This window comes from Aegilops tauschii, chromosome 5, assembly GCF_002575655.3.
Source record: "Aegilops tauschii subsp. strangulata cultivar AL8/78 chromosome 5, Aet v6.0, whole genome shotgun sequence".
NCBI lineage: Eukaryota > Viridiplantae > Streptophyta > Magnoliopsida > Poales > Poaceae > Aegilops > Aegilops tauschii.
Window position 1 is genome coordinate 31,607,128 of NC_053039.3, and position 27,496 is coordinate 31,634,623.

Here is a 27,496-nt window from a genome sequence, read left to right on the forward strand (position 1 = left end):
CATGAATAATAAACATTTATCATGATATAAGGAAATATAAATAACAACTTTATTATTGCCTCTAGGGCATATTTCCTTTACAGCCTCCAGCTCCGAGGACGGCGGCCCGCGCCTCCCGAGTCGGGTTTCTCGGGTAGCTCGCAATGCCATCTCTAGCCGCTGCCCAACTCCTCTCTCTGGTTCTGGCCTCCCGGGGCGGCACGGAAGTGAAGAGCGGAGTAGCAGTACACTGTACACATCCGCATGGCAGCGAGCGCGACGGCGGGGGTGCTGAACCCGCTCCTCGGCAAGCTCACTAACCTGCTCTGTGAAGAGTACAAGATGCTCACCGGTGTGAGGAAGCAGGCCTCATTCCCCAAGGACAAGCTCAGCGCCATGAAAGCTCTGTTTGACAAGATGGAGCTTATGGATAAGCTTGATCCATCTGCCAAGAACTGGAGGAACCACATCAGGGAGATGGCCTATGATATGGAAAACTACATCGATGATTTCATTCATGACATTGAAGGTGCCAAAGCAAAGAAAGGGTTCGTCACGAAGATGGCTCAGCGGCTCAGAAGGTTGAGGAGGCGTCATCAGATCGCCAACGCATCGAGGAGCTCAAGGTTCTTGCAGTGGAGGTGAATGCTCGGCGCGAGAGGTACAATATTGATGACTGCATCCATTTGAGTCATGGCCCTGTGGTTGTGGATCCCCGGATTTCGGCCATTTACAAGGAGGCGGCTGGCCTCGTTGGTATTGATGGCCCGAGGGAACAGTTGGCCAGTTTGTTGATGGATATTTATAAAAAAACTCAAAGTGGTTTCCATTGTAGGGTTTGGAGGTTTGGGTAAAACCACACTTGCCAAACAAGTGTATGATGAGGTTAGAGAGGAATTTACCCACAAGGCATTTTTTGCAGTCTCCCAAAGGCCAGATGTGAAAAGCCATCTAGGTGGCCTACAAATTCAAGCTTGGGATGGGGGATTCTTCTCATGCTTACGAGCTGCAAGATTTTATTGACCGCCTTAGAGAACACCTCAAACATAAGAGGTATTTTTCATTCTAGTACTAACATTTGACATCATTCTTAACATCCTTTGTTTCCTTCATTTTTTCTCATGCTTTTCTATACCTTACAACCATATACTGATATAATGTATGAATTATGTAACACCCCGGATGTAACTTTCCATATTTGTAACTCCAACTCTTGCCATTTTCGGCTATGTGTTATGATATTCCTTCGTGGTCGAGTTTTGTCTTTCGTTTTGTATTTTGCTCATGTCATGCATTTCATATCATGTCGTCATGTGCATTGCTTTTGCATACGTGTTCGTCTCATGCATCCGAGCATTTTCCCCGTTGTCCGTTTTGCAATCCGGCGCTCCCATCTCCTCCGGTGCATCCCTCTTGTTTTATTTCATGAGCGGGTGTCAAACATTCTCGGAATGGACCGAGGCTTGTCAAGTGGCCTTAGTATACCACCGGTAGACCACCGGTCAAGTTTCGTTCCATTTGGAGGTCGTTTGGTACTCCAACGGTTAACTGGGTAACCGCAGATGTTATTTGTGTGTTGCAGCAAAACCCCCTCTCTAAACAGCCCAAAACCCACCAAACTCTCTTCCATGCTGTAGGTCGTTCGATCACGATCGTGTGTGCGAAAACCGCACCTCATTTGGACTCTCCTAGCTCCCTCCACCTATAAATAGGCATCTCTCCCGAAATACATCCGCAGATGAAACCCTAACCTCGTCCCCCCGCGCCGCCGGACAAAATCGTCCACCGACGGACACGTCCGTTTCCACCGCCGCCGCCATGTGTCACCGCCGCCTTCGCCGTCGCCGCCGGCCCGCCCGAGCCCTCCCGGCTCGCGAGCCCGAGCCAGCGCCCTCCTCCTCGCGCCGCCGCGGCCTCCCCGCCGCCGCCGACCGGCCGTCGCCGCCGCTATCGCCGGCCCCGGCGCCCGCGCGAAGCTCCGCCGCCGCACTCCGGTCGCCGCCCCGACAACCCGTCGCCGGCGCGAGCCCGCGGGGCCCCGACGCCGCGCCGTCCTCCTCCGACCCCTCCGGTCTCCCTCGCCCTTCTCCTCTCCCGCCGGCCGTCCTCTCCGGCGAGCCGCCCGCGCCGCCGCTCGGGAACCCTAGCCCGGCCTCGATCCGATCTGGGTCAACGCTCGAGGTTGACCCGAGACCCCCCCCCCCCCCCCGTTTTTTTCCAAGTCTTGCATTATTTCAGTACTTGCACTTGTTCAACATTGCATAACTCTCTGCATATAGGTCCGTTTCGCGCGTGTAATATGTCAAATTGTTCGCCTCGTGATGCTCTACATTTTTTTTAAATTGCACCATGTCCATTAGAGTCCATCTTGATGCCCAAATCTCTGTTGCAAGAGTGCTAGTTGCTGTTATCTGCTGGTTCTTATCAGAACTTGGAGATTTGTCATTTTTGTTGCATTTAATCTGTGCATCTTATGGGCATGAGCTCTACATGTGTTTTGTTGTATGCCATGCCATCTTTCCAGTGGTGTATGCCATGTATTTTTGTGATCTCTGTGGTGACTATCACAAGCATGCAAACTAGGCTCCATAATGTTTCTGATTTCAGGGACAGTAATTCCTCCAAGTCCTTGTCTGCTGTTATTTTGTTGCCATGTAAACTTGATGCTACAGAGAGATCTAAGCATATTTTGGAGATGTTCATTAAGGATGTTTTGTAGCTATAGTTGTAATTGATCCATTCCTGCCCTTGTTTGCAATTATGGAGTGCCATAGCATGACTCAATCTTACTCTACTTTTGCTATAAAATATTTCTGGCAGATTGTTTACGTGTTATTCAATTTTGCCAAGCTTATTGTAGTTGATCCATACATGCTATGCTTTTGTTCTTGCCATGGATACCTTCATAAACATGCCATCTTGCTGTAGGTATGCTAGTTTTGTCATGCATTGCTTTGTGGTGAGTGCATCAAGCTCACAAACATGCCTTCATATTATTGTTTCTGCCATGCTCTGTTTTCTGCTAAGTCTGAAACCTGTTAACGAAACTTGCTATGTTTACATGGTTGCCATCATATCTTCTGATCCTTTTTCGCTTATGGCCAGTAAGGGACTTTTGTCATATGCATTTAGTAAAATACTGTCATGCCTTGTTTTGCCATGTTAAGTTCCTGTAGCATGTTGATTTCATGCACTGAACATTGCTACCTGATGCTGTTTTCTGCCATGTCCAGTAATTTCACCAAGTCTGTGAACCTGTTATCTTTTGCACTTTTGGCATGCTTGTTTGAGCTTGTTATGTTGTAATCTAGCAGTAGCTCAGTGTTCATCTTTTGTCAAGCATCTCCTGTAGATTACTGCCATATGCTTTGTTGCTATGTTGGAGTGCTGTAGCATTGTTGCTTGTTGCATTTTAAGTGCTATCATGCTGTTAATCGCAGATTCGTGTCATTCTTGTTTTGCTTGCCATTTGCAAACCGTGCATCCGTTTCCGGTGATCTTTATATCGATTTCGACCGAAATCATCTCATCTTTCCAGTGGCATGCTTGGTTTGCCAAGTTACTGCCTTGTTCATCATTTTCCTTCCGGAGCACGCATATGCATCGCATATCATATCTCGCATATCATACATGTTTTGCATCATGTTGCTTGTGCATTTCTCGTGATTGATTGTGGTTCCGTTTGCTTGTGTTCTTGTCTTGGGTAGAGCTGGGAGACGAGTTCGTGAACGAGGAACCTGTTGAGTACGCTATCGAGGATCAAGCTTTCGACAACTCTGAGAACCTTGCAGGCAAGATGACCACCCCTCGAAATCACTTCTATCTTCGCTTTGCTAGTTGTTCGCTCTATTGCCATGCTCCGCTACCTATCACTTGCTATATCATGCCTCCCATATTGCCATGTCATCCCCTAACCATCCTTTCCTAGCAAACCGTTGTTTAGCTAAGTTACCGATTTTGCTCAGCCCTTCTTATAGCGTTGTTAGTTGCAGGTGAAGTTGAAGTTGGTTCCATGTTGGAACATAGATATGTTGGGATATCACAATATCTCTTATTATATTAATGCATCTATATATATTTGGTAAAGGGTGGAAGGCTCGGCCTTATGCCTGGTGTTTTGTTCCACTCTTGCCGCCCTAGTTACTGATATACCGGGATTATGTTCCTTGAGTTTGCGTTCCTTACGCGGTTGGGTGATTTATGGGACCCCCTTGACAGTTTGCCTTGAATAAAACTCCTCCAGCAAGGCCCAACCTTGGTTTTACCATTTGCCACCTAAGCCTTTTTCCCCCGGGTTTTCTAGAGCCCGAGGGTCATCTTTATTTTAAACCCCCGGGCCAGTGCTCCTCTGAGTATTGGTCCAATCTGTCAGTCGCCGGTGGCCACCAGGGGCAACTCTGGTCTGGCCTATCGGAAGCTTGGACAATCCGGTGTGCCCTGAGAACGAGATATGTGCAGCTCCTATCGGGATTTGTCGGCACATTCGGGTGGCTTTGCTGGTCTTGTTTTACCATTGTCGAAATGTCTTGTAAACCGGGATTCCGAGACTGATCGGGTCTTTCCGGGAGAAGGTTTATCCTTCGTTGACCGTGAGAGATTATGATGGGCTAAGTTGGGACACCCCTGCAGGGTACTATCTTTCGAAAGCCGTGCCCGCGGTTATGAGGCAGATAGGAATTTGTTAATGTCCGGTTGTAGAGAACTTGTCACTTGACCCAGTTAAAATACATCAACTGTGTGCGTAGCTGTGATGGTCTCTTCTCGGCGGAGTCCGGGAAGTGAACACGGCTTGAGTTATGAATGACGTAAGTAGGAGTTCAGGGTCACTTCTTGGTCATTGCTAGATGACGACCGTTCCGTTGCTTCTCTTCTCGCTCTCTTTAGCGTATGTTAGCCACCATATATGCTTAGTGCCTGCTGCAGCTCCACCTCATTACACCATCCTTTCCTAAAAGCTTAAATAGTCTTGATCTCGCGGGTGTGAGATTGCTGAGTCCTCGTGACTCACAGATTCCGCCAAAACAGTTGCAGGTGCCGACGATGCCGGTGCAGATGATGGGATCGATCTCAAGTGGGAGTTCGATGAGGAACGTGGTCGTTACTATGTGTCTTTTCCTGATGATCAGTAGTGGAGCCCAGTTGGGACGATCGGGGACCTAGCATTTGGGGTTATCTTATTTTCATTTGGATCTTGACCGTAGTCGGTCTGTGTGTGTATTTTGGATGATGTATGAAATATATTTATGTATTGTGTGAAGTGGCGATTGTAAGCCAACTCTTTATCCCATTCTTGTTCATTACATGGGATTGTGTGAAGATGACCCTTGTTGCGACAAAACCACAATGCGGTTATGCCTCTAAGTCGTGCCTCGACACGTGGGAGATATAGCCGCATCGTGGGCGTTACAAATTACAATAGGTACTAAATTATAGTTGATGACTTGTGGGATCAATCAGCATGGAATACTATTAGGTATGCCTTTCCAGACAATGATAATGGAAGTAGAGTAATGGTAACCACACGATTGGATGACGTAGCTGCCACATCATGTTGGAGTGATCGTGCCTGCATTTACAGTATAAAGCCACTCGAAGAGCAACACTCAATAAGATTGTTTTTAGTAGAGTATTTGGGCCTGAAAATGTCTGCCCACCACAGTTTAAAGAAATTTTAGCTCAAATTCTCAAGAAGTGTGGAGGATTTCCACTTGCAATTATCACCGTAGCTAGCCTATTAGCTAGTCGTGAAGCAAGGCCGTTAAAGGAATGGGAGAGCATAAAGAATTCTCTTGGTGCCAAGTCTGCCACAAAACCCACCTTGGAAGAGATGAGGGGGTCTACTGTACCTTAGCTACATGCATCTTCCTGTTTATCTCTGGCCATGTTTTTTGTATCTTGGCATGTATCCAGAAGACCGTGAGATTAAGAGGAATGACCTTGTTCGGCAATGGATAGCCGAGGGCTTTGTTTGTAGTTTGCACATAGTGGATTTGGATGATGTTGCAGAAAGTTATTTGAACGAGCTCGTCAATAGAAGTCTGTTTCAACCTGTAAAGACATATCATGGGAAGGTACTTTCTTGCAGAGTACATGATATGATGCTTGATTTGATCCTAAGCCACAGTGAAAAAGATAATTTTATCAGTGTAGCATATAACTATTAGAATTAATGGGCTAGGCCCATAGCAATTTCTGAAATCTCAAAGCCCATGTGTAAAATGGCAAGTGGTGGTGCTAAGTTTAGTCCCACCCCGGAAGTTGAAAAAGAGTTGGACCTCTTTATATAGTGGGTTCTCTCCACCACTCTAAGTGGTGTGTGAGAAGAGAAAGGGAAAACCACACGCGCGTGCTCGCTCGCCTCGCCTCGCCTGGCCGGGCCGTGGCGAGGCGAGGCGGCGCGTACATGCAACATGCGCGTGAATGGTCCGCCGAAATCCGGTCCGTCTCCTTGCAGGAGCGCAGCTTCCTTTTGCCGTTTTATTTTTATGTCTTGGCAGACAAGTTTTTGATTTCTTGTCCGGTAAGTATACGAATTAGAAACCGAGTCGGTTTGGGATTGTGGTCGCGACACAATACCGCCTCTGGTCCTAATATATATACAGCTACCGGCTGCGGCCAGAGACACACCGAAAAACACCTAGGGTTTTGCCTCATCTCACAACTTGCGCCGCCATCGTAGTCTACTCCATCCCAAACGCCGGCTTGCATCGGTGCGTGGGAGAGCAGGTCTCCGGAACCGTTCGTCTTTGCGATCCTGCACCGGGAGAGGACGAATTAGGTTTTTGGGAAGCGCTGTGCGCGACTACTCAAATTCGTCATCACGGGTCGTCTTCCATCCAAGTCGGGCGGTGCTACTCATCGTCGTATTCATCGCCGTCAGCAGCAGATCGTCGCCAACATCGTCATCAACACTGTCGCACCCATAATAGCTAACGATCAGTACGTCCAACATCCTCTGTTCATGTCTGTTTCTACAGCTATTGTTACGTGTTTGCTGTTGTTATGCATGTCTTGTTGTTCTTCTAGTTTGCTAGATTATTGCATGCTAGTATCTCTTCTAGTCATGAATTATTTACTGGAATTAATCATGAACTTGCCTAATATTCCAACAATCCAAAAACCTAATTATAGGCAATTTCCTGAGTTAACTATGGCTGGATTCGCTGATGCACTGAGGCCGGATAAGTTTACCGGTGTGCACTTTAAGAGGTGGCAGGTGAAGACCATGCTCTGGCTTACTGCTCTGAAAGTTTTCCACGCTAGTGTTGGTGCTCCAGAGGGAATGACCGACGAAGATCGGAGAAAATTCCAGGAAGCCAATACTATGTTTGTGGGATGCATTCTGAGTGTTCTTGCTGACCGTCTGTGTGATGTGTACATGCACATAAATGACGGAAAGATTCTGTGGGATGCACTGAATGCAAAATTCGGTGCAACAGATGCAGGCAGTGAACTGTACATCATGGAGAGTTTTCATGACTACAAGATGGTGAATAACCGTTCTGTGGTTGAACAAGCTCATGAGATACAGTGCATTGTGAAGGAACTTGAACTCCTTAAATGTGTTCTACCCGACAAATTCGTGGCTGGGTGCATGATTGCAAAGTTGCCTCCTTCATGGAGGAATTTCGCCACAACTCTGAAGCATAAGAGACAGGAGATATCAGTTGAAAATCTGATTGCATCTCTTGATGTTGAAGAAAAAGCTCGGGCTAAAGATACTACTGAAAAAGGAGGTGAGGTTCATCCTACTGCTAACATGGTGCAGAGGTACCCACAGAATAAGAACAAAGGGAAGAACAAACTTGTCTTCAACAAGCCTACCAAGACTACTACCTTCAAGAAGAAGAAGTTCAACAAGGCTGAGCTAGAGTGCTACGCCTGTGGGAAGCCCGGACACTTTTCCAAGGAATGCCCTGAACGTGCAGACCGCAGAGGGAAAACAAGCTCCAAGACTGTCAACATGGTGACCGCTAGCAATACTGATGGGTATGGTAATTTACCTATTGTGCTTTCAGTATTTCAATCATCTTCGTGGTGGATTGATTCGGGTGCTAACGTTCATGTGTGTGCTGACATCTCCCTGTTTACTTCTTATCAGGTCGCAAGGGATTCTTCCGTCCTAATGGGGAATGGGTCACATGCTTCTGTTCGTGGCATTGGCACGGTGGATCTGAAGTTTACTTCGGGAAAGATCGTGCAACTAAGGAACGTGCAGCATGTCCCTACTATGAACAAGAATCTAGTTAGCGGCTCCCTTCTATGTCGAGATGGATTTAAGGTAGTTTTAGAGTCCAATAAAGTAATCGTGTCAAGATTTGGACAACTTATAGGAAAAGGCTATGAGTGCGGAGGCTTGTTCCGCTTTTCCCTTTCAGATTTTTGCAATAAGTCAATAAACCAAATTTGTGCTAGTGTTAATGATGACGCAAGTATTTGGCACTCTCGTTTATGTCATATTAATTTTGTTTTAATGTCTCGGCTATCCAGCATGAGTTTAATTCCGAACTTCACAGTTGCCAAAGGTTCTAAGTGCCATAGTTGTGTGCAATCGAAGCAACCTCGAAAGCCTCATAAGGCTGCCGAGGAGAGAAACTTGGCACCTCTAGAACTCATACATTCTGATCTTTGTGAGATGAATGGTGTGTTGACAAAAGGTGGAAAGAGATATTTCATGACTTTGATTGATGATGCGACTAGATTTTGCTATGTTTATTTGTTGCAAACTAAAGATGAAGCATTAGACTACTTTAAAATCTATAAAGCTGAAGTTGAAAATCAACTAGAGAGAAAGATCAAGCGTCTTAGGTCCGATCGTGGTGGAGAGTATTTTCCCAAAGTTTTTGATGAATTTTGTGAGGAACATGGTATTATTCATGAGAGGACGCCTCCCTATTCACCTCAATCAAATGGAGTGGCCGAGAGGAAAAACCGCACATTGACTGACTTGGTGAATGCCATGTTAGACACTGCTGGTTTATCTAAGGCATGGTGGGGGGAGGCTCTATTGACTTCATGTCATGTCCTGAATAGATTTCCCAACAATAATAAGGAGAAAACCCCTTATGAGGATTGGGTTGGGAGAAAACCATCACTAACTTATTTGCGCACTTGGGGATGTTTGGCAAAGGTCAATATTCCTATTCCTAAGAAACGCAAACTTGGACCAAAGACAGTGGATTGTGTCTTTCTAGGGTATGCTCAACGGAGCATTGCTTATAGGTTTTTAGTGGTAAAATCTGAAGTACCTGATATGCATGTTGATACTATAATGGAATCTCGTGATGCAATATTTTTTGAGAACATATTTCCTATGAAAGATATGCATAGCATTGCTAGATTTTCTTCTGAGATAATTCCTGAATCTAGTACAACTGATGAATATTTCGAACAATCACATGAGGAAGTCCTTGAGAAGGATAACAATGAAGTTCCTAGAAGGAACAAGAGACAAAGGATTGCAAAATCCTTTGGTGATGATTTCATTGTATACCTTGTGGACGACACACCCAAGACGATTGCAGAAGCATATGCATCTCCGGATGTAGATGATTGGAAAGAAGCTGTTCATAATGAGATGGACCCAATTCTTTCTAATGGAACTTGGGAACTAACTGATAGACCATATGGTTGTAAACCTGTGGGCTGTAAGTGGGTGTTCAAAAAGAAGCTAAAGCCTGATGGTACTATTGATAAGTACAAGGCGCGGCTAGTGGCCAAGGGCTACACTCAGAAAGAAGGCGAAGATTATTTTGACACCTATTCACCCGTTGCTAGAATGACCACCATTCGAGTGTTACTTTCCTTGGCTGCCTCTTATGGTCTTATCATTCATCAAATGGATGTAAAGACAGCTTTTCTCAATGGAGATTTGGAAGAGGAGATCTATATGGATCAGCCTGGCGGGTTTGTGGTAAAGGGTGAAGAGAGAAAGGTGTGCAAGTTGTTAAAATCTTTGTATGGTCTGAAACAGGCACCTAAGCAATGGCATGAGAAGTTTGAAAGAACTCTGACTTCTGCAGGATTTGTCATTAACGAGGCTGATAGGTGTGTTTACTATCGCCATGGTGGGGGCAATAGTGTCATATTATGTTTGTATGTGGACGACATACTGATCTTTGGTACAAACATTAATGCAATTAATGAGGTCAAGTCTTTTCTATCAAAAAGTTTTGACATGAAAGATCTGGGAGAAGCCGATGTAATTCTAAACATCAAACTTATTAAGGATGAGAGTGGGATTACATTAACGCAATCTCACTATGTTGAGAAGGTCTTGAACCGATTCGGTTTTATGGATAGCAAGCCTTCTCCAACACCTTATGATCCCAGCGTGACACTCAGAAAGAACAAGAAAGAAACGAGAGATCAATTAAGATACTCCCGAATTGTCGGTTCACTCATGTGCTTAGCTAGCGCTACAAGACCAGATATCTCTTTTGCTGTGAGCAAACTGAGTAGGTTCATGTCCAACCCGGGTGATGATCATTGGCATGCACTAGAAAGGGTCTTGCGCTATCTGAGAGGTACTATGAGTTACGGAATTACTTATTCAGGGCATCCTGCTGTGCTAGAAGGATATAGTGATTCAAATTGGATCTCCGATGTTGATGTACTCTACGCAACAAGTGGGTATGTATTTACTCATGGTGGTGGCGCAGTGTCATGGAGGTCTTGCAAGCAAACCATATTGACGAGGTCAACTATGGAAGCAGAATTAACTGCTTTGGACACAGCTACTGTTGAGGCAGAATGGCTGCGTGAGCTCTTGATGGACTTGCCGGTTGTTGAAAAACCTGTACCGGCTATTCTTATGAATTGTGATAACCAAACGGTTATCGCTAAAGTGAACAATTCTAAAGATAATGCAAAGTCATCAAGACACGTGAAAAGACGTTTGAAGTCTGTCAGGAAGTTGAGAAACTCCGGAGTAATAACTGTTACGTATATACAAACAGACAAAAACCTGGCAGATCCCTTTACAAAGGGACTATCACGAAATGTGATAGATATTGCATCGAGGGAGATCGGTATGAGACCCATAGATGTTACACCATAGTAGTAACCCAACCTTTGTGATCGGAGATCCCGTGAATTAGGATCTAATAGCTTATGATCGTCTCCAAGTGAAGATGCAAAACTCTCAGAGCTGTAAGGCTCAGATCTGTAAGGCAGGTTGGCAACATGCCTTAACGTGGTTCTATTGGCTATAATTAGCAAAGATGCTGTCCTACAGAGCAGTCTTGAAAGAACACACCTATATGAGTTCTGACTGTAAACGTCGCAGTCTATGAGATTTGGGTGATCTCTAGTAAGCTCACGATGAGACCAGGGAGTATGACGTATAAGCTCCAAACCGCGGGATAGCCTACTGGCGGTCAGGTACTAGTTAAGACTTTGAGTGAAACCTGTTCACACAAAACTAGCAATTCAAGGCATAGTCCATTGTCAAGTTGTGAATGGATGTAGCTTAAAGTTCTAGGCAGAAGTTCAACTTAACAGCCTCTGCTGAAACACTGGTATATTAAACAAGTGGTGAGAGAAGCCAAATCTCTAAATGGGTATTTGAGATCTGGTGGGGGATTGTTAGAATTAATGGGCTAGGCCCATAGCAATTTCTGAAATCTCAAAGCCCATGTGTAAAATGGCAAGTGGTGGTGCTAAGTTTAGTCCCACCCCGGAAGTTGAAGAAGAGTTGGACCTCTTTATATAGTGGTTTCTCTCCACCACTCTAAGTGGTGTGTGAGAAGAGAAAGGGAAAACCACACACGCGCGCTCGCTCGCCTCGCCTTGCCTGGCCGGGCCGGGCCGGGCCGTGCCGTGCCGTGGCGAGGCGAGGCGGCGCGTACATGCGACATGCGCGTGAATGGTCCGCCGAAATCCGGTCCGTCTCCTTGCAGGAGCGCAGCTTCCTTTTGCCGTTTTATTTTTATGTCTTGGCAGACAAGTTTTTGATTTCTTGTCCGGTAAGTATACGAATTAGAAACCGAGTCGGTTTGGGATTGTGGTCGCGACACAATACCGCCTCTGGTCCTAATATATATACAGCTACCGGCTGCGGCCAGAGACACACCGAAAAACACCTAGGGTTTTGCCTCATCTCACAACTTGCACCGCCATCATAGTCTACTCCATCCCAAACGCCGGCGTGCATCGGCGCGTGGGAGAGCAGGTCTCCGGAACCGTTCGTCTTTGCGATCCTGCACCGGGAGAGGACGAATTAGGTTTTTGGGAAGCGCTGTGCGCGATTGCTCAAATTCGTCATCACAGGTCATCTTCCGTCCAAGTCGGGCGGTGCTACTCATCGTCGTATTCATCGCCGTCAGCACCAGATCGTTGCCAACATCGTCATCAACACTGTCGCACCCATAATAGCTAATGATCAGTACGTCCAACATCCTCTGTTCATGTCTGTTTCTACAGCTATTGTTACGTGTTTGCTGTTGTTATGCATGTCTTGCTGTTCTTCTAGTTTGCTAGATTATTGCATGCTAGTATCTCTTCTAGTCATGAATTATTTACTGGAATTAATCATGAACTTGCCTAATATTCCAACAATAACTATGAAGACGTGGTTAGATCATGCAGTTCTGAGTACAAGGTTCCTCGATTATCCCTCCAATCAGGTGTAGGAGGTGCAAAGTCGGAGGCCCTTGCTACTAGTATGTCACAAGTTCGATCATCTGCACGGTTTCGAGAGTCCTAAATATACACCTCCACTTTCACGGTTTAATTATCTACGAGTGCTTACCTTTGAGTTTCCAGATAATTTGGAAATGACAGTCGACCTTACTGCAATTGGTCGTTTGTTTTTACGGAGATGTCTGAATGTTTTAGCCGCATCAGTAGTCGTACCGCTCCCGACAGAAATTCAAGGGCTCGTAAATTTGTGAACTCTGGAGTTACGTTGCAAGGTGACCCAAAGCTTTCCTTCGGATACAAGTTGTTTGGCCAACTTGTTTCATCTAGTGGTTCTAAGCGGTATAGGGCTGCCTGAAGGGATCAAGAAGATGAAATCAATCCGCACCCTGCGTTGTTGGGACATGCAGAAGAGTTTGCTGGAGGATATCAAAGGCCTTGGTGAGTTGACCAATCTGACGGAATTGGACTTAAGCACGTATCAAGACGTGTGCTTGACGTTGGAACAAGAGGATGCTTTGGTCTCCTCCATTGGAACGCTCCGAGATCTCAAGCGCCTCTTCCTCGATTGGGAGTGTAGATGCAGTGACCCTGACAGCCAGATGGACTCCTTACATGATCCTCCTCCCCGTCTCGAGGAACTCTATCTGCCAAACTGGCAGCTCATAAGAGTTCCCAAATGGATTGGTGAACTATGTTGCCTCCAGATGCTCGGTCTGCAAGTGTTGCACTTGTCAAGTGATGAGGTTCGTGTTCTTGGTGAACTCCCCTCCTGAAAGTTGAATAAAACTGTTGCTTATTGATGATTTGATGCGGCATACAAGAGTATATAAGAGGGTGCAAACCGACTTGGGGTAGGGGTACAAAACTGACTTGGACTAGAAGTCGTATACCATAATGACTACTCTAACATCCCCCCGCAGTATCAACGGCAGGCTCGACGATGTTGAGACTGAAACAGATATCTTGAAATGGCTTAGTAGGCAGTGCCTTGGTGAAAATGTCAGCAAACTGAGCCGTAGAGGGAAAATGAAGCACCCGAACCTGACCAAGAGCAACCTTTTCACGAACAAAATGAATATCAATCTCAATATGCTTTGTGCGTCGGTGTTGAACCGGATTGCTGGTCATGTAGACTACTGATATGTTGTCACAGTAGACAATAGTGGCCTGCTCAATAGGCCTGTGTAGCTCGGAGAGTAACTGCCGAATCCAGATTGTATCTGCAACGGCATGTGCCACAGCGCGATACTCAGCCTCGGCCGACGAACGTGAGACTGTAACCTGTCTTTTCGAAGACCAAGAAATCAAATTGTTACCAAGAAAAACACAAAAACCGGAAGTGGACCTTCGAGTTGTTGGGAATCGTAGCATAATTTTAAAATTTTCCTACGCTCACCAAGATGCATCTATGGAGTCTACTAGCAATGATGGGAAGGGAGTGCATCTACATACCGTTGTAGATCGCGAGCGGAAGCGTTCCAATGAACGTGGATGACGGAGTCGTACTCGCCGTGATCCAAATCACCGATGACCGAGTGCCGAACGTACAGCACCTCCGCGTTCAACACATGTACGGTGCAGCGACGTCTCCTCCTTTCTTGATCCAGCAAGGGGGAAGGAGAGGTTGATGGAGATCCAACAGCACGACGGCGTGGTGGTGGATGTAGCGGGTCAACGGCAGGGCTTCGCCGAGCTTCTGCGAGAGAGAGAGAGGTGTTGCAGGGGAGGAGGGAGGCGCCCAAGGCTTAGATGTTGCTTCCCTCCCTTCCCCCCACTATATATAGGGACAAGGGAGAGGGGGGGCGCAGCCTTGCCCCTTCCTCCAAGGAAGGGTGCGGCCAGGGGGGAGTCCTTCCCCCCCCCCCCCAAGGCACCTCGGAGGTGCCTTCCCCCTTTAGGACTCTCCCTTTTTTCTTATCTCTTGCGCATGGGCCTCTTGGGGCCGGTGCCCTTGGCCCATATAGGCCAAGGCGCACCCCTTACAGCCCATGTGGCCCCCCGGGGCTGGTGGACCCCCTTGGTGGACCCCCGGACCCCTTTCGGCACTCCCGGTACAATACCGATAAAGTGCGAAACTTTTCCGGCGACCAAAATAAGACTTCCCATATATAAATCTTTACCTCTGGACCATTCCGGAACCTCTCGTGACGTCCGGGATCTCATCCAGGACTCCGAACAACTTTCGGGTTTCCGCATACATATATCTCTACAACCCTAGCGTCACCGGACCTTAAGTGTGTAGACCCTACGGGTTCGGGAGACATGCAGACATGACCGAGACGCCTCTCCGGTCAATAACCAACAGCGGGATCTGGATACCCATGTTGGCTCCCACATGTTCCATGATGATATCATCGGGTGAACCACGGTGTCGAGGATTCAATCAATCCGTATGCAATTCCCTTTGTCAAACGGTATGTTACTTGCCCGAGATTCGATCGTCGGTATCCCAATACCTAGTTCAATCTCGTTACCGGCAAGTCTCTTTACTCGTACCGCAATGCATGATCCCGTGACTAACGCCTTAGTCCCATTGAGCTCATTATGATGATGCATTACCGAGTGGGCCCAGAGATACCTCTCCGTCACACGGAGTGACAAATCCCAGTCTTGATCCGTGCCAACCCAACAGACACTTTCGGAGATACCCGTAATGCACCTTTATAGTCACCCAGTTACGTTGTGATGTTTGGCACACCCAAAGCACTCCTACGGTATCCGGGAGTTGCACGATCTCATGGTCTAAGGAAAAGATACTTGACATTGGAAAAGCTCTAGCAAACGAAACTACACGATCTTTTATGCTATGCTTAAGTTGGGTCTTGTCCATCACATCATTCTCCTAATGATGTGATCCCGTTATCAATGACATCCTATGTCCATAGTCAGGAAACCATGACTATCTATTGATCAACGAGCTAGTCAACTAGAGGCTTACTAGGGACAGGTTGTGGTCTATGTATTCACACATGTATTACGATTTCCGGACAATACAATTATAGCATGAATGATAGACTATTATCATGAACACAGAAATATAATAATAACCATTTATTATTGCCTCTAGGGCATATTTCCAACACGAGTGTCAGGACAACCAGCCCAGTCTGCATCAGAGTATGCGGTAAGCGAGTTTGGAGAAGAATTATTGAGGTGGAGACCATGATTGAGAGTTCCTTTTAAATACCGAAGAATGCGTTTAACATGATTATAGTGAGGAACCCGGGGATCATGCATATAGAGACATGCTTGTTGAACAGCAAAAGAGATTTCAGGACGAGTAATGGTGAGATATTGGAGAGCACCTGTTAGGCTACGATAGAGAGTAGGATCGGAAAAGGGTTCACCGGTAGCCGGAAGTTTAAAACTAGTATCGACAGGAGTGCGAGATGATTGACAGTCAAGCATACCAGCACAATTAAGAAGATCAAGAATATACTGGCGTTGGGAAAGAAAAAGGCTGGAGGAATCTCGAACAACAGCAATGCCTAAGAAATGATGAAGGAGTCCTAGGTCAGTCATAGAAAATTCAGATCTAAGAAGAGAGACAATATGATCTAAGAAATTTTGAGAGGAGGCGGTAAGAATGATATCATCTACATAGAGAAGTAAATAGGCAGTGTCAGAAGTTTGATGATACACAAAAAGAGAGGTGTCGGAGAGAGATGGAGTGAAGCCTATTGTTTGAATGAAGGAGGAGAAGCGTTGAAACCAAGCTCGTGGGGCCTGTTTAAGACCGTAGAGAGATTTCTGAAGAAGACATACATGAGTTGGAAAGGATGGATTTTCAAAACCCAGAGGTTGCTGGCAATAGACAGCTTCTTGAAGGGAACCATGGAGGAAAGCATTTTTAACATCAAGTTGGTGAATGGGCCATGAAGAGGAGACAGCAACACTAAGAACGGTGCGAATGGTGCTAGGTTTAACAACAGGAGAGAAGGTTTCTTCGTAATCAATTCCTTGTTGCTGAGAAAAGCCATGACAAACCCACCTGGCTTTATATCGTGAGAGGCTCCCATCGGAGTGGAACTTTTGGCGAAAAATCCATTTGCCAGAAACAATATTTGTATTGGGAGGACGAGGAACAAGTTGTCAGGTGTTGTTTTGAAGTAAAGCATTATATTCTTCTTGCATGGCAGCGGCCCAATTGGGATCAAGTAGAGCAATTTTGTAATTCTTTGGAAGAGAAGTGAGAGATACGGAGGTATGAAGGTTTAGGCGGTCTTGGGGTTGATGAAATCCTGATTTGGCCCTAGTACGCATGCGATGATCATTAATCGGGGCTGCTGTAGGAATAGCACGAGGGGGTAAGGTGGGTACTGGTGAGTCCGGCGCAGCGGAAGAGTCGGACGAAGGAGTAGGGCTGGGTGGTGGAGTGGGAGCAGGGCTGGGTGGTGGAGTGGGAGTAGGGGCCGGGGGTGTTGGGGAGGGAGCAGGGGTCAGGGGTGTTGGGGACGTCTCGGGTGGGGTGAGTGTATGGTTGGGATTGGCTATGGTGGGTGTTAATGGTGGTGGTGATAAGTTGTGTTCGGCAGGTAGGGGAGTATATAGCTGGAAAGGACGGGGAGAGGGGGTGTTTGCGGAGCTAGGGGTGTTGGATGGTGTAGTTGTGCGTTGTGAGAAAGGAAAAATGTGCTCAGCAAACGTGACATGACGAGAGACATAAACGTGTCCGGTGTGAAGGTCGAGACAGCGATAGCCTTTGTGCTCGTCAGAGAAGCCGAGAAAAGCACATGGGATAGAGCGTGGTGACAATTTATTTGCAGAAGTGGCGTAGGCATTGGGAAAACAGAGACAGCCGAAAACACGAACCGCGGAGTAGTCGGGGTGGGAAAGAAAGAGGGAATAATAGGGAGTAGTGTTGGGTTTAGTTTTAGAAGGTCGAATATTTAGAAGGAAGGTGGCCATGTGTAGGGCTTCAGCCCAAAACTTGGGAGGCATAGATGATTGAATGAGGAGAGTGCGAACTATATCATTGAGGGTGCGAAGAGAGCGTTCTGCTTTACCATTTTGAGGGGAGGTGTAGGGACATGAGAACCTAAGCAGGATGCCATGTTGTAAGAAGAAAGTACGATTTTTAATGTTATCAAACTCGCGACCATTGTCACATTGGATAAAGCGAATTGGGAGGAAGAAGTGAACAGACACATAGCGTTGAAAATTAAGGAAAAGAGAATGGACCTCGTATTTGTTGCGTAGAGGAAAAGTCTAGACAAAATGGGTGAAATCATCTAGGATAACAAGGTAGTATTTAAAACCCGAAACACTTGCAATGGGAGAGGTCCATAAATCACAATGTATTAATTCAAAGGGATAAGTGCTACAAGAACTAGAGGAACTAAAGGGAAGACGCACATGTTTGCCTAATTGACAAGACTCGCAAAACACAGAATTATGAGAGTCCCTATTACATGGTATGGTAAATTAACTAAGCATAGAAGCTAAGACGGCGGGGTTGGGATGGCCCAGGCGACGATGCCAGAGATCGACGGAGGCCAGCATGGATGTTGGAGGGGTGGCGGCAGGAACTCCATTAAGAGAATAAAGATCACCGGAGCTATTGAAGCGAGCGATCTCGGCCTTGGTCAGGTAATCCTTCACAGATAAACCAAAAGGGTCAAATTCAGCCGAAACTAGATTGTCGCAAGTAAATTGGCGAACAGAGATAAGATTTTTAATGAGGGCGGGTGCAACTAGAACATCGCGAAGTAAAAGAGGTTTGGTGGAAGAGGGAAGTTGAGCCTGACCAACACAATATATAGGAATAGATGATCCATCTCCAAGGATAATGGAAGGGAAAGGAGATTTAGTGCAAGAAGATAACCAATTACTAGATGCAAACATATGACTAGAGGCCCCTGAATCAAAGATCCAATCCGTACCTGAGTTTCCTTGTGCAGCAAAGTTATTCATGGCCTGGAGAAAGGCAGCTTGATCCCAGCTCGGCCTCACTGGTGAGGGTGGCGTCGGAAGCAGTGCCGGCGGATACGATGGTGAAGGCAGTAGGGCCGGCTGGGGAGTGTAGTAGGCATTGGCCGGCTGTGGTGGGGGTGGCGTTGGGAGCAGGGCCGGCTGAGGTGTGTAGTAGGCGCCGCCGTCGGTGGTGTAATGACCATAAGGAGCATACGTCGGGGCGGCGTGATAGGCATTGGCCGGCTGTCGGGGGTTGAGAACCCCGGGAGCACCAGTAGGCGGCCGAAGGCCGGGTTGCCAGGCACCTGAGTATGCCGGCGGAGCACCGAGGGTGGACGGAGCAGACCAGGGCATGAACCATGCTTGAACAAGCCCCGTCCAAGGATCATGAGGAGGCCGCCATTGTGACGCCCGGATAATTAAGCTACAGTGATCCCCCGCTAATGATGCCATGTCACCGCGGTTACTGTTGATAAACTCTCGATAGTTCAGAACTGAAACAAATTCAAAATTTAAATAAAAGCAAACAATAAAAGTTTTCAAATATTAAAACTAAAATGTTCGGAGTGAACCAAATATTCCATAACTAATTATGGAGGTGAACCAACATTTTTATAAAGTGGTTTAATGCCCTTGAATAATTAAAACAGTAGCTAAGACATTAATTAAATGCCTTTTATAAATATTAAATTGTTAAACTATTTTATCTTGGACCTAAGATAATTGTGGCAGTGGCATAATTGCTAATGCTAATTTAGGGGCTAATTAACTATTTTATAAAACTAAAATATAAAATGAAACTGATATAAAACAGAAAGGTTTTTAAAAGTAAGACAAAACAAATGGAGTTAAGTAAAAAAACAGAAACCCCCACTGCCCACCCGGGCCTTGGCCAACCGGCCCAACCCAGCTGGCCAGCCCAGCCGCCTCCCTTATCCCCCACCACCCGCAAACCCTAACCGATCCACCCCCACTCCCACTCCCGCACGATCCCCTCGATCCCCCTCGCTCCTCTCCCCCCCCCCCCGATCTATTCTGGATCGGGCGAACCGCCCTGACCCCTTCGCCCCACCGTTGTGCCCCGTCGCCGTCGCTGCCTCACCTCGCCCCGACGACGCCACCACCCGACGTCGCCGTCGTCGCCTCACCGCCTCGACCACGCCTCCTCGCCGGACCGCCACACCGTCGTCCTTCCCTGCGTCGCGCCGTCCTCGTCCCCCTCCTCGACACCCGCTGCCGTTGCCCTACGAACCGCCGTGAGCCCCGGCCTCCGCCTCTCCTCTTCCCCCACTTGCTCCAAGGCGACCCGCCATCACCACCGCGCCACTGGCCCGCTCCGGCACGCCCCGATGCGTGCACACCGCGCCCAAGCCGTGCCCCACACCGCGCCACCTGCACGCGCCCAAGGATGGCTAGCCCCTGGCCTCCCCTGCCTCTCGCTCCCGCTGCCGCACGCCGCGCTCCGCCCCTCCGCCGCGGCCACGGCCAGCACGCCCTGCTCCCCTCGCCGCCCGCAACCGCGCAGGCCTCGTCGTGCCACCGCTGCCCGTTCCCTGCATCCGGTCCAAGCCCGTGGCCTCGCCCCGCTGCTCCTTCGCCGCCCGGCGCCCGCTGCCGGCGCTCGCTCCCGCATCGGCGCCCGTTCGGGCTGGGCGACAGCGCCCCTGCGCCCGCACGCCCGTAACCGTTAAGGCCCCTAGGGCCAATGACAGTGGGGCCCGCCCACAAAACGTTTTGAAAAAAAATAAATAAATAAAAATAAAAGATAATAATAATAAAAATAATAAATTAATTAATAAATATATAAATAAATAAGAATAAATAATAGAAATAATTAATTAATTAATTAATTAATTAAGATAATTAATTAACTTATTTAATCATGTTAATATTAATTAATTAAAGTTAATTAATCCTAATGAATTAATCTAATTAACCTGTTAGTTTAATTAAACAGAATTAGTTTAATTAAACCCTAATTAACCTAACAGAGTATGACACGTGGGTCCCACTGGACCCACACGATAGTTTGACCCAGTCAACCCCTGTTGACCGCTGATGTCAGCATGACATCATGCTGATGTCATAAATCCATTTTCGAATTAATTTAAATAATTAGTTAAATTCCAAAAATTAATAAAATCTTTAGAAAATCATATCTTTTAATCCGTAACTCGGATTAAAATATTTTCAACATGAAAGTTGCTCAGAACGACGAGACGAATCCGGATACGCAGTCCGTTCGTCCACCACACCTCCCTAACCTATCGAACTCGCAACTTTCCCCCTCCGGTCCGTCTGTCCGAAAACGCGAAACATCGGGAATACTTCCCGGATGTTCCCCCCCCCTTCGCCGGTACCACCTACTGTCGCGTTAGGACACACCTAGCACCACTCATTGTCATGCCACGCATCGTCATGCTTATGTTTGCATTGTATTTACTGTTTCTTCCCCCTCTTCTCTCCGGTAGACTACGAGACCGACACTGCTGCTGCCCAGTTCGACTACGGAGTCGACGACCCCTCCTACTTGCCAGAGCAACCAGGCAAGCCCCCCCCCTTGATCACCAGATATCGCCTATTCTTCTCTATACTGCTTGCATTAGAGTAGTGTAGCATGTTACTGCTTTCCGATATCCTATCCTGATGCATAGCCTATCCTTGCTACTACTGTTGTTACCTTTACCTGCAATCCTACATGCTTAGTATAGGATGCTAGTTTTCCATCAGTGGCCCTACATTCTTGTCCGTCTGCTGGGCTATACTACCGGGCCGTGATCACCTGGGCGGTGACCACGGGTATATACTTATATACTATATACATGACACATGTGATGACTAAAGTCGGGTCGGCTCGTAGGAGTACCCGCAAGTGGATCTTTGTGGCGGAGCGACAGGGCAGGTTGAGACCACCTAGGAGAGAGGTGGGCCTGGCCCTGGTCGGCGTTCGCGGAGAAATAACACGCTTAACGAGTTCTGGGTATTTGATCTGAGTCTGGCCATTTGGTCTATACGCACTAACCATCTACGCGGGAGTAGTTATGGGTATCCCGGCGTCGTGGTATCAGCCGAAGCCTTCGTGACGTCAGCGACTGAGTGGCGCGCGCCGGATTGGACTGGAACGCCACTAGGCTAGGTCTGCTTCCGGCCGCGTACGCAACGTGCAGGTGTGCATAGGGCGATGGGCCCAGACCCCTGCGCGCATAGGGTTAGACCGGCGTGCTGACCTCTCTGTTGTGCTTAGGTCGGGCTGCGACGCGTTGATCTTACGAGGCCGGGCATGACCCAGGAAAGTGTGTCCGGCCAAATGGGATCGAGCGTGTTGGGTTATGTGGTGCACCCCTGCAGGGAAGTTTATCTATTCGAATAGCCGTGTCCCTCGGTAAAAGGACGACCCGGAGTTGTACCTTGACCTTATGACAACTAGAACCGGATACTGAATAAAATACACCCTTCTAAGTGCCAGATACAACCCGGTGGTCGCTCTCTAACAGGGCGACGAGGAGGGGATCGCCGGGTAGGATTATGCTATGCGATGCTACTTGGAGGACTTCAATCTACTCTCTTCTACATGCTGCAAGATGGAGATGGCCAGAAGCGTAGTCTTCGACAGGACTAGCTATCCCCCTTTTATTCTGGCATTCTGCAGTTCAGTCCACTGATATGCCCCTTTACACATATACCCATGCATATGTAGTGTAGCTCCTTGCTTGCGAGTACTTTGGATGAGTACTCACGGTTGCTTCTCTCCCTCTTTTCCCCCTTTTCTTTTCTATCTGGTTGTCACAACCAGATGCTGGAGTCCAGGAGCTAGACGCCACCGTCGACGACGACACCTACGACACTGGAGGTGCCTACTACTACGTGCAGCCCGCTGACGACGACCAGGAGTAGTTAGGAGGATCCCAGGCAGGAGGCCTGCGCCTCGTTCGATCTGTATCCCAGTTTGTGCTAGCCTTCTTAAGGCAAACTTGTTTAACTTATGTCTGTACTCAGATATTGTTGCTTCCGCTGACTCGTCTATGATCGAGCACTTGTATTCGAGCCCTCGAGGCCCCCTGGCTTGTATTATAATGCTTGTATGACTTATTTTTGTTTTAGAGTTGTGTTGTGATATCTTCCCGTGAGTCCCTGATCTTGATCGTACACATTTGTGTGCATGATTAGTGTACGGTCAAATCGGGGGCGTCACAAGTTGGTATCAGAGCCGACTGCCTGTAGGAATCCCCCTTTCCAACTCCTTGGCCGAAGTCGAGTCTAGTCATTGAAAAACGTTTACTAACATGGCTGTGTGGCTTACGGGCCCACGTCGCCATTGGGTGGTATTAGGATCTTTTATTCCTCGTCTATACTCTGGGACTCTGATCTCTCTTCTATTCGGGTTAAGTGAGTTTTGCTAAATCTAACATTAGGATCTCGTTATCGCTTTCACCCGGAGAGCCCCTTATTACTGATGATCGTCTGCTGCACGTGAAGACCCTGAAGATACTCTCCGCTGATAACCCGAGAACTTGTGTTCATCGCTTTTACAATTCCCTTTCATCGATGAACTCCTATGGATAACCACGTATACTCGCAATTCATACAATGTTTCCCAGTTGATCTTGTTACTACAAGATACCCCGTAATGCTCTCTGTTGTTCCAAGAATCCTTTGAGCTTATTGCTATGCTGTTCTTTGACACCTGAATACCCCTACGGATAATTCTCGCACTTACCGAGTATCCGCTCATCCCCAGTTGAATTCAAGTATATCACAAAAGTGTTCAGAATACCATTCGATCTTCCGAAAATCCTCAGGAGCCTATTGCTCTTGAAATTCTTGCTTACTAGCATTATGATTAATCCCATAAGTCTCGAAATCTTATTGGCACCCTTTGTCATTACCTTTTTGAGTCCATTGATTCAATATGTTGCGAATGCTCGCAATCCTCAATCAGATCCTAGAATTCATTCTTCCGGCTCAGATATCTTTAACATGAGCTGGATCTCGACCAATCAAATCGTCATCGATTGTACCCCTAAGGCTATTCAACTTATCCATCCCTAATCAGAGCATTGCTTCTAATCCCTTGTCTTGGAATTCATAATTCCTTTGCATTTGAGCTTTTGAGTTAGTCAGTTGTTTCTATAATCAGATCTCCTTGCATTCTTCTTCCTCTGGTTGAGTACCGATGCTCACATCAGATCCCTTGTGGACCATCGGTTCCTTTGTTGGATTTTATCCGACAGTGTCCTCCATATTCAAATAACCTTGTGAGCCTTTCCACGGATATATAAAGCCTTTGGTAAATTGTATCCTCTGCTTTCTCAACCATGCTCTATTTTCGAGCTGGTGATATTTACTATTGAAGCTTGTGGTATATGTTTTCACGATACCCCGATGGGTTGAACATATGCCTTCCTTAATATGTGTGAACTCGAAAGTTTTCACGAGTCATACTCTTCTGGTATTTTGCCAGATAAAATTTCAACACTACAACTTCTTTGAAAGTGAGAAGTGAATGAAAGGTTATGCATTGGAGAAGTGGGAGTCGACCTTGAACTTTGTGTTCATGCCCATGGACACGATATAGATCTTATCATTAAAGCTTCTCTTAAATTAATTATTCCTTTGGTATAAGTTCATTTTATATCTGGGATCTGGCTTTTTGCAATCGTGGTTCCGACCATGCTCTCCTTTAAATACCATTTCCTGTGCAAGTTTAAGCACTTGTCTTCTATAGAGCAATACCACAGTCCAACCTCTACTTTGATCTGTCATCGAGTATTACCCCCTGGTATCTCGAGATCATCACGAAACAACATAACTTCTTATGAGTTCTTCATCTAGTACTACATTCTCACCGATTCCAATCCCCCTCGGGTTTTGAGTTATTAAACACTCAAAGACACTGATAACTGAACCGAGTCCGCACTACGGTTCAATAACTCTAAGTAATCTTCGTTGCTTATGAGTTTATTAATCCTTCAAGTCATTCCTAGCCTGATCGGCTATATCATTATCGTATTAAATTTTAACTGTGCTACCTGGTCCTTAACCCCGGAGCACAACTTTCGATGATGAGCTAAGCTTACGCCGATCTTCCTCTCATACCATTTCACCTGGAACAACAAGCTTGATTTCAAGCGTGTGTCCTACCCATGGTTCCAATAACCGTCTGCTTCATCATTCCTTTGACTTGATGTCGTCGCTGATTGATTACATCTTCATGAAATCTCTCGACAATTGTGTCGTGATCATCATCAACCTTATGCGCTCTTCCAGGATATCGATTGAGTTCATGATGAGAAATACCATCCTTGCCCTCGATGATCTGTGTTGCTTCCGCTGACTCATCTATGATCGAGCACTTGTATTCAAGCCCTAGAGGCCCCTGGCTTATATTATGATGCTTGTATGACTTATTTATGTTGTAGAGTTGTGTTGTGATATCTTCCCGTGAGTCCCTGATCTTGATCGTACACATTTGCGTGCATGATTAGTGTACGGTCAAATCGGGAGCGTCACAGCCATGCAACCGCAGATGGAGCACTGGTGGTTGGTGCAGGACTCGGTGCTAGTGATGTCGTAGGCGGAACCGAACGAGTCGACGGCGGCCTGTAGATAGGGTTTTTGCCGCGGTAGTTCGGACTAGGACGCCAGCCTGGGGGCGGTTGAACAGATGACGATGCGGACGGCCCGGCGGCAGGAGCCGGCATGGAAGGCGGCGCTGGTGTAGACGACAGAGGAGGACGAGCCGCAGCATGAAAGACCTTGGGGCGAGAGTCCTTGCGAGCTTGTGTTTCCGCCGCGAGTTGTAGCAAGGAACGAACTTCAGCGAAGGTAGGAGGGGGCCGTATCATCGGTATGAACGAGGCTTGCTTGTCAAAGTCTTCGCTGAGGCCGACGACGACGATATTGATTAGCTGTGAGTCGCTAACTGTATCACCGAGTTCGCGGAGCTCATCACCAATGGTCTTAACACGCTGGCAGAACAGGTTCACCGGGGCGTCTCCTTGCACCATATTGCGAAGCTCGGTGTGGAGAGCGTTTTCCGAGCGTCGGTGTTGCTTTGGAAGAGCTGACGGAGGGAGTGCCAGATGTTGGCAGCGGTGGCGCCGTCGTGATCGAGCATGTTGAAGATCTCGGTGGTGATGCGGGTGTAGAACCACTGGACGATCGCGAGATCGTCTTTCAACCATTGCGGATCGTCGGGGCGGGGAAGACAGTTGGCGGCGACATGCGAGCGCAGGTTGCAGCGGCCGAGGTGGAGATCGAAGAGATGTCTCCAATGGTAGTAGTTGTGGGCGGCGAGATCAAGAACTATGGGGATGTAGGGGCTGACGTCGGAGATTGTGTCAGCAAGAGATATTGATGCGGCGAGGATGGGTGCAGGGTAGTTTTGTGGAGCTATGGTGAGGGCCGAGAGAGAAGCGGCCGCGGCGTTGGCAGCCTTGGCGATGAGTGCGGCCCGGCGCTCGAAGTAGCCGGGCGGCGGCGGCGGCAGTGGCGTTGGCGGAGCCATACCCTAAACCCTGGGACCGGTATCTGATACCATGAAAGCTGAATAAAACTATTGCTTATTGATGATTTGATGCGGCATACAAAAGTATATAAGAGGGTACAAACCGACCTAGGGTAGGGGTACAAAACTGACTTGAACTAGAAGTCATATACCATAATGACTACTCTAACACCTCCCTCGTCAATGTTAGGCTCTACGTGTCGGATGTCTCCCAAGACAAAGTTGTGGTTGGCGTGGGGTTGTTCCCAGTTCTGGAGAACTTCTGTTAGTGTGACAAAGATGTCAATGTGTATCTGAGATTCGAGGCAGGAGGTATGCCCAAGGTACAAAGGCTCACCATGCAATTCAGCTGGGAAGAGTGGAAAGGTGCTACGCTGGTCCGCATGGAGTGCCTGCCCTGCCTCCAGGACATCGAGGTGTGGCTAAACTCCACTGGCATCAAGTCAGAAAAAGACCGGGAAGATGTACTTGCTGATCTCGAGTCTGCTTTCAAGAGCGTCGCAAGTCTGCACCCAAGGCATCCCTCTATTTCAATTTATTAGCCATCCATTCGATCCATCCACCTCTTGATCGTTTGTAACTTAATTAATTTCCTCGCCACTTTGCGGTCTTGAAGAATGTTTTTATTAGCATTTCCCTTGCGTATTTGATTTCTTTTCTTGGGTGCAGACTGTAAACCTGATGCACTTCAGTTCTATTTTTCAATGGGAGCGTTTCGATCAGCGCATCTTAAAGCAGACATCAGAGTCTGGAAATATTTCATCTCGTTCGATGTGTGCGTGCATGTATACTTCTGGACGTCATTAATTATGTATATATATATCTTTTTTTTGGAGTGTTTTATGTATATATATCCATGATACACGAATCGTACTCTGCTGTTAATGTGGAATATATATAGTGCAACCAGTCAAGTTGAGTGTTTTATGTACTTTTGCTCAACTTGCTATGACTTGATTGACAGTGCATCCAGTCAATTTGAAAAAATGTTTACAGGATTGGGCGCTGGTAACAGAACCGAAACAGGTGCCTTGCCCATGTAGTAATTCAAACTCACATTAACAGGAGCAGCATCACATTCATTATCGAATATTGGACTGACATCATTCAAATATTATGGAATTTCTGGTTGCAAGCTTTCAAGTCCACATACTGCAGCTTCTACGTTACTACAGCTGGGAAAGCATACACCAAAAAGAAATTTCCTAACAAGAGCAATGCATAGAGCAAACGGTATCAAAGAGCTGCAAAGAAATTTCCTGCCAAAAACTCCGTCGCCGCGATTCTTGCTACTCCTCACCTATCAGAACAGAGCACCATTGATAATGTGCACAACTTAACTTGCCAGTGACGTCTGACGGTCACCATCACAGCTGCGGTGGAACACAGGGATTCAGACATCGAAAACAGGGACCGGAGATGATTCAGACATCACAGCTGCTGTTAATCAGACAT

General features: G+C 47.1%; 1 pseudogene; it reads left to right on the plus strand.

Moving 5' to 3' along the window:
* Window positions 1–243: 243 nt before the first annotated feature.
* On the plus strand, window positions 244–26,583 carry LOC109767673 (disease resistance protein RGA5-like; annotated as a pseudogene).
* The last annotated feature ends 913 nt before the right edge of the window (window positions 26,584–27,496 follow it).